The sequence below is a fragment of the Pholcus phalangioides genome, unplaced genomic scaffold (assembly GCF_987345545.1).
Source record: "Pholcus phalangioides strain wild (caught in Gottingen) unplaced genomic scaffold, Ppha-v1.0 ptg000003l_1, whole genome shotgun sequence".
Lineage (NCBI taxonomy): Eukaryota > Metazoa > Arthropoda > Arachnida > Araneae > Pholcidae > Pholcus > Pholcus phalangioides.
This window is the reverse complement of record NW_028301596.1, coordinates 19,276,826-19,285,826: the sequence shown is the minus strand read 5'-3', so window position 1 is coordinate 19,285,826 and position 9,001 is coordinate 19,276,826.

Here is a 9,001-nt window from a genome sequence, read left to right as displayed (position 1 = left end):
TGTTCTATCACTCATCAAATTTTTGGCCATGAGTTCTGAATCACCCTGCATACTTCAATACATGTTTCTTATTCAACTCAGCTAAAATAACATTACCAAAGATTTGAAAACAATGTGAGACACGCATGGGATTCAGAAAATTTATGCACTGTCAAATAAGAAAAAAATACTTTGTGTTAAAATAATGAAATTTGAATGAATTCATAAAGCATGATTCAAACATGTAATCGCAAAAATCATACTCTATAACTGTGTTTCCCAACCTTTTTGATGTTGCGGACCCCTTGTGGTGCCAGTCAATGCTCCACAGACCCTTGGTAGCATCTCAGGTCTATTTCGATGCCCCTCCCCATAAAATCCCAAATGTATTGCTTTTTGTAATTTGCGTATCATTAAAAATTGAGTTTATTTATTAAATTTCCATATCACAAAGTATGTCATTCATGCAATGGTAGAAAATGATCCAGCAGACACCCCTTACAAAGTATTCACAGAACTTCTGCAAACTACAGGTTGAGAAACACTGCTCAACATAAGTGGAACATGAAACACCAACTCTGTCCTATCTCTAAACGGTGTAGAGTTATGGTGGAGAGAAGGGAAATGCGTAAGATCTGAAATAAAACCAGACTTTGTGAAAGACCTACACAGACTAAGCACATATTTGGAAAGATCATAAAAAAAATCCTTTAAGGTGACGCCATTTCCATCAGAATAATCTGAATTTAATAGTGAGCTACAAGCACTGAAAGATTGGCAAAGTGCAAAATCAAATTGTTGCCAAAATCTGTAACCATCAATTCTGCAAACACCCTTCTAGCTATAATTGGTCAAATTTACCAAAAACTTGTCCATTGCACCAGCTTTTGAGAGAGCTTATAATAAACCATTATCTGTGTTCTAGTTCAGAAGCAATCTGGTCTTATTTTTTTCAATATAATTACGGAAATCTGTTATTAAAGATTTTGACTATGATTTGCTTTTGCACTTTACCAATCTCTCGGTGCTTGTAGCTCACCATTAAAGTCAGATATCCTGGGTGCCACCTTATAGGATTTTTAGGCTAATAATTTTCACCCACTTTCAATTGACAGATAATTCAAAATTCACCCTGTACACCAAGCATTTTCGATCTTCTATGCAAAATGAGTCACCTTGAGAATTTTAATGAAGGCCACCGAGCTAAACCAAACATATTATCAAACAGTGTGGCAGGTAGGCCACGTGTTGAAAATCTTTTCTCCATACTAACAAAAAAAAAAGTTGTATATTAATGTAATTTTTGCCATTTCATGTTTCGCCAATGCATTTTTCCCTCCTAGCCATGAATGATGTCATTTTGAAATGCTCCACAATTCTTTATGTTGAATGTACTCGTACTCATGTAGTGAAAAAAAGAGCCGTTTTACTAAGATGTTGTTTTTTTGTAATAAATTTGTGTCATTTGGATGATGAGCGAACAAAGGTTTTTTGTAAAACAAATAACCAAGTTCTTTTTTTGTACAATAAATTCATTTACATATGAAAAGGCCCATTTTTTTTCCTTTGTGTGATTTTTTATGTAGTTTGATCGAAGCATAAATATAAAAACTGTAGTAGAATCTTGCACACATTAATGCTAGCATGGGGGGGGGGGAATTTCAAACTACAGTGGAACTTTTGTTAACAAGCCTAATCCATTCTGCCAATTATCCAAATCACTCATATTGATCGAATCAAACTTTCCCATAGAAAATAATGGAGACGAATAATTCGTTCCACAATTATTCATTCACATAAAAATGACATTCAATGAATAATGCGACATAATATACTACTACTACAATAAAATATACACTGCTCAAAACAATTAGGGGAGCAAGCAAAAATTTGAAGAAAACCGTGCGAGACAGCCACGTATTGGCATACAATGGATAGTACACGCATATCAATGCGCAATACAGAAAAAAAGACGTAAAAAAATTTGGAATTAAGCTTTAATTCTTTGAAAATATGGAAAAAAGATGATTTAGGGCAACAATTTGGTTACATGTAAACGATAAAAAAAAGTACTGTTTAGACATGATGCATGAGTTTTAATAGGGCGTGGTCTCCTCGAACAGCTAAGACTGCTGCACACCTGTTTGCCATGGATGCGATGAGGTTATCGATCAGACTTTGGGGAATACTGTTCCACTCCTCAAGAAGTGCAATCTGCAAGTCTCGGACAGTAACAGGCGGCCTTGGTCGCGCAGCAATGCGTCGTTCGAGCATGTCCCAAACATGCTCGATTGGATTCAGGTCAGGAGAGCACGCTGGTCATTCCATACGCTGTATTGTTTCAGCTTCAAGCATGTTCTCCACCAGATGAGCTCTATGCGGTCGGGCATTATCATCCTGGAAAACAAAGGAATCTCCAATGGCTCCAGCGTAAGGGATGACATGAGGTCGCAGTATCTCGTCTGCATACCTTCGGGCCGTCAAAGTGTCATTCCAAATGATATGCAGGTCCGTACGTCCGCCTATGCTGATTCCACCCCATACCATCCAACCAGCTCGTCTGTATTGTGACCTTTCACGAACGAATGCTGGGTTATTTCGAGTGCCCCTATCCCTCCATACCAGAACACGTCGGGTGTCACACTCCAGCCTGAATCGGGACTCGTCTGTAAACAGCACTTGGCTCCAATCATGTTGCTCCCAATCTCGATGTTCAGCAGCCCATCTTCTTCGGACCGCACGGTGGCGTGGGGTCAACGGAATGCAGACCATTGGCCTACGTGCATAGAGACCTCCCTCATGAAGCCGATTACATACTGTTTGGCTGGACACCCTTCGTCCTGTTGCCAAGAGCAACCGTCTTTGCAGCTGCGTAGCATTCTCTGTTCTGTTTTGACGGGCTGTTAACCGTATATACCGGTCATGAGTTGCTGTAGTGGCGCGTGGCCGACCTTGCCCTGGTCGACGTCTAACATTTCCTGTTTCTTGGAATCGATTCCACAGCCTTGCAACAACACTTCTGGCGACTCCAACAGCGTCCGCAACACTACGTTGTGTTTGCCCGGATTCCAGTCTGCCTATAACACGCCATGCCATGGATTCCGGTAAATCACGTTGTTGAGACATCCTCAAGTCACCTTGTCCCAAAAAAAAATACTGCGCAATCGAATTTCACAGTTACGGCAGTAAAACAGACGTTTCTGCAACATCCCGATTTCTGCCCTTATCTCCTTTTTCTGGTTTTTGACGTCATGAACTTTGATTTGCATATGAAGTTTTCTTCTTCCGTTTCCTACTAGGCTTTAAATTATGGATGATTCATTTTATGTTACTTATCGGTACACATCTTTGCGTAATTTTGTTAAAACCATGTGCTCCCCTAATTGTTTTGAGCAGTGTAGTATAATATAAATAACACCATAACCGTAAAAAGCAATGACATTTGCTTTTACTCTTTTTTTAACTTCTCGGAAATGGGAAGTTCCACTATCTCATTGGACAGATTCATTGCTTGCTTTGCTACAATACTTTATTTGGTTAGTTCTTTTTTTGCAAACTTTGCACAAATTCCCATGTTCTACACATCTCTTCAATCTCATTTGAAGAGAGGGACTTTTTTCCTCAGATGAGATACCATCTATAAACTCTTGTTGTTGCATGCAAAGATCCATCTACATCCAACACACTCCTGGCCATGTTCTACCACTAGTTCTTGAATGTCATTCTCATTCACCTCCAGTCTGACAGTCTTCCCCAAAGCATATAATCTGTTCGACAAATGTTGGCTTCTATTCATGACCTAGCTTCTCAAAGTCCTGTTCGAAAATGCACAATTTTGGGCCAGTTTTCTCTTTATTCTCTCCAAGTAGAATTAAAAAAAACCTTCAAGCACACATATGCGGGGTTACAATTATACATCATTTCGTATTGTAAACAATCATGCTCGCACGTGTTAATTTTTCGAGTAAGATACACTGACCAGAGACTGGAGGGGGGGGGATATTACCACAATTCCACAGAACATTCATGGACAAAAGCTAGAAACCATCAGCTTAGTTGTGATAATGTGAAAACAAACAAAACACAAAATTTTTGCTCGTAATGCGAATCATTGCTTGTTGACCAAAGTTCCACTGCACCTAGAATGACAGTTTCGGCCATTTTTCACCACTATAGGAAAAAATCCCAGTATTTTCTTTGCAGAAACTTCTTAAAACTACAGTAAAACCTCTCTTTAGCGGACACTGGTGGGACAAAAAAAAATGTCTTTAAAAGAGTGGCCATTTACTTTTATTATACATTATGTATAATTTCCCTATGTAACATAGGGAAATTATTATTTGGCTGTGAAAGAGGGCTGACCGTTAAGAGGGGGTTTTACTGTATTCAGTCTCTGACTTATTTTTGCAATAAACTCTTGTTACAGATGTACCAATTTTCGATGAAAAGAATCATGACAAAAACTAATCCAGTGTTTTGTTACTTTAAAAAAGCTTTGACTATAATTTTTTGAGCTCTTCATTTTCACTTGGCTTGTACACTGAAGAGCCAAAAAAAACTGGTTTCCTGCCTAATATCGTGTAGGGCCCCCGCCAGCCCGCAGAAGTGCTGCAACACGACGTGGCATGGACTCGACTTATGTCTGAAGTAGTGCTGGAGGTAATTGACACCGTGAATCCTGCAGGGCTGTCCATAAATCCGTAGAAGTAAGAGGGGGGTGGAGATTTCTTCTGAACAACACGTTGCAAGGCATCCCAGATATGTTCAATAATGTTCATGGCTGGGGATTTAGGTGGCCAGCGGAAGTGTCTAAAGTCAGAAGAGTGTTCCTGGAGCCACTTTGTAGCAATTCTGGACGTGTGGGGTGTCGCATTGTCCTGCTGAAATTGTCCAAGTCCGTCGGAATGCACAATGGACATGAATGGGTGCAGGTGATCAGACAGGATGCTTACGTACCTGTCACCTGTCAGAGTCGTATCGTCGGGCCCAGGCGAGGCATAAAGCTTTGTGTCATGCAGTCATCAAGGGTACACGAGTGGGCCTTCGGCTCCGAAAGACCATATCGATGTTTCGTTGAATGGTTCGCACGCTGACACTTGTTGATGGCCCAGCATTGAAATCTGCAGCAATTTGCGGAAGTGTCTGTGACGTTTATAATGATTCTCGTCAGTCGCCGTTGGTCCCGTTCTTGCATGATCTTTTTTTGGTCATAGCGATGTCGTAGATTTAATTTTTTACAGGATTCCCGATATTCACGGTACACTCGTGAAATGGTCGTCCGTTAAAATCCAAATTTTATCGCTACCTCGGAGATGCTATGTCCCATCTCTCGTGCGCAGACTGTAACACCACGTTCAAACTCACTTAAATCTCGATAACCTGCCATTGTAGCAGCAGTAACCGATCTAACAACTACGCCAGACACTTGTTGTGTTATATAGACGTTGCCGACCGCAGCACCATACTCTGATTGGTTCCATATCTCTTTATTTGCATACGCATGCCTGTACTAGTTTTTTTGGCTCCTCAGTTTATTATACTTAGGTTTGAAGTCTAAATACACTTAAGTAATTTCCGAATAGATTGCATGTGCGGAATAAAAAACAATAGCTACCAAATCCTGAGCAATGCAAAATACATACTCGAGACAGCTTCCAGATATCAACTGCATTGTGCACCAAGAGAATGGATTCATTTTGTTGAAAACACAACATAGTTCTGGAAGAAATTTCCTTCTTTCCACGATTTCAATTTTGTGTGTGTGTGCATGGTACTCAAGACCTGGATTTTCTGTTTATCGACTGGGGAATTGATTTTTTTTTGCCCAGTGGAAAGCATAATACTAAGTAAAATAATGACCCCCCCATCAGTGTTGTCTGAAAAAATAATTTTGAAGAGTAATTTCACTGTTCTCCAAAATTTTAATGGGTAATTTTGTAAAAACAACAGGTACTTTTTAAAATGAAAAAAAAAAAACAATTTATAAAAATAAATACCGAAAATTTGGAGTATTTTCACTCCTCAGTGAAATTGAATTTGGATGCATGAATCACACATCCAGATGATCATTGGCAAACACTGCCCCCCCCCCCCCCACATTATCCAGCAGCGCTCCTAGGCTGAGATCTTTGTGAGGGTTCCCAGGGACTCCCTATAGTGAATTTATAATGTGAAGAAACAAAAAATGATAAGAATGGTCTCTGCCTCAAGCTGGATCCGTCTAGGTAAAATCGTGAAAAATGAAGATTCCCTTTGTTATGCGGTATTGTACCAGTGTACACAATGCAAAATCACGAAGATCCACAGAAATGGTAAATGAATTGGAATAATGTACGATGATGAGCTTTTTCAAAAGTATACTTTTGAATTGTATAAAATGGGTGATGGAGAAAAGCAAACATCTGCACCATCAATATTAATATCTGTATAAGACTGTCCATTTCAGCATGTTTTGCAATCATATTGAATATCTGCATAGCAGTCAAAATGACCACTACTGTCATTCTAAGCCCAGTTTACATAGGAAATTAAATATCCTGAGAAGTTACCAGTAACAGGGATTTTCGATGCAACCCATTTACATGCATTTAGTTTACGTCAGTTCCCCTCACCCCTTCGGGAAGTTGTCACTGGTCACGTGGGTTGAACAGAAGTAGTTGGCTTCAGCTGACCCATTAGATGATTGCAGGTAAAGCTCGATAAGAGACCATGATTTTCTGTGATAAAATCGAGCATAAGAACTTAAGAAAAATCCAAAAATTGATTCTTAAAAAAATCTGACCTTTTTATTTTCAGTAATTTTTTTCTTGACTTCTATGAGCTTTTCTCATTTCATGACTCATCCATAATGGTAGGCATCCTGATTTGATACGGCAGAACCAGTCTGTGAAAGTTCAGCAATGTTGTAAATGAGACTGGTCAACAGTGAGACAAGATATTTTCAAATTAAATTTATAGTGAATGTGGTCAGGTCCACCTCAGCAGCATCATAGCCATCGGGGGGGGGGGGGGGGGTTGACTGTCTGGAAACACCAGGCCAGCTATTCATATCATGGGACACCTGAGGTTCAGTCAGTGTACGGGTGGGTTTATGTGTTAAGACAGACTCTAGCAACAGAGGTGAAATTTCAAATTTGAGAATCACAGAAAGTCATGGCGGCACCAAACTACTTTGAGGATGGATGGGAAGCCATGTGTTATTTAAGATCTTAAGCATTTTCTATGATTTATCAGATAACCAGAGGTGGTCTCTGACTAATTCACCCCTCAGATCGTCGAGATTCTTCTGCAAGGATTACCAAACTGTTCACTGCTCCGTGGCACCCGACAAAGGTTTTCCTGAAGAGATTCTTTGTAAAACTGCTATGGGGGAGCCATGGATAAGTGTTGATTTGGAAAAAAGTATGAGAGCCCTTGCTCTCTACTGTATTTCACCATATCAATGATTGACTAAATATTTTTAAGAGCCTTATACACACCCAAGTTTTTGTTTCCTAGCCGATTCAAAATAATCACAATGTCTCTTCGAGGGAAAAGTATACAGTAGATTCACATTATTTACTAGACACATTTACATGACCAAGAGTATGTCAAACAGTGTGAAGAACATATCTGCTGCATTTAAAGTGTAAAAACAACCTTCAAATACGGCTTAACACAGCACCAATGTGCTAATTAGACGGGGGGGGGGGGGGAATTCCAGAGAGAAAAGGTCTTTTCTTCTGTAGACAAAAGGTGGTGTTTAAAACATCTACCAATGATTAACTTCTTTTCAAAAACATTCTAACGCAATATTTTTAATGTCCTAAACAGGAAACTTTCTTAGTCATCCCATCCTTTACATCAGCGTTTCTCAACCTATGGTCTATGATGGCACATAGGTGATCCGCGGGCAGACTTGATAATTTAATTCTAACTGAATGAAAAATTATTCAATTGTTGCAATTTATATGTTATTAATATATCCATACAAGTTCAAATAAAAATTGTACCTTCGTAGTTAGGTTTACTATACCTCATCAAGGAAAATGCGTGAAATTGTGATCCTAAATATGGGATATCACTGATCGTAGCCAAAAAATGTAATTTAAGACAAATTTGGTAATTACTGCAAAAATGGATGAAGGGTGGGACAATAGAGGGCTACTACAAAGTGCAGTAAACAAAAATGTATATGCAAAATAAAAAAACATTCAAATGAATGATCATATTAATTGAGGAAAACTAAGGGGAATGGGGATCTAGTTTTATGTCTCCAATTGTCATAAGAGACATTACCATACATCAGCAAAATCCCTAATTGTAGTCAAAATTGCTGAAACATTTAGGAAAAAAATTTTGAACGTGGCAAATACAAAAGATAAATATTTGTATTTAAAGCCATAATTATCATAATTATGAAAACGCTGTTTATTCACGATTTCAGTAAACATTACTAATTTGAAGCACTGTTGGAAAAACTGGACAAATGTATAAAACAATTCGGAACCGAAATACTGGAATGTCCCATAATTTACAGGACACAAGTGGTCTCTATTCAAGTTCTTCATGCATTTCATGTCCACAACACACGTGTGTACTCATATTGTCGTATTCACGTTGCTCACAGAATAAGGTGCTAAGCGAGATGCTACGGGTGATCCCTAATTGTACATATATATTATACACAAAACTTCTATTTTATATATTTTCATTAAATCCGCCAGAATGAGTGAACTCAACCCAATAAAACTGATGCTGGCTTCTAGTCGGCAAGTTATCAAACCCATTTGCTCACCAATAAGGTGTTAAGCGAGATGACTCGCTCCGATGGATATATATATATTTTTTCTTATTTCACAATAAGATTCCCATTTCTTTTCCTTTTTGTATCCTGTGTATATAATATGGCAAGTGTAAGATAACAGATGAGATGGCATATGGGGGGGGGGCTCAATTGCTTTTAAAACATACCTCCATCCTAATATGTGTTTTACATTCATCTTAACTAAACCCCAAAACTTCTCCAACTCCTAATCCCATC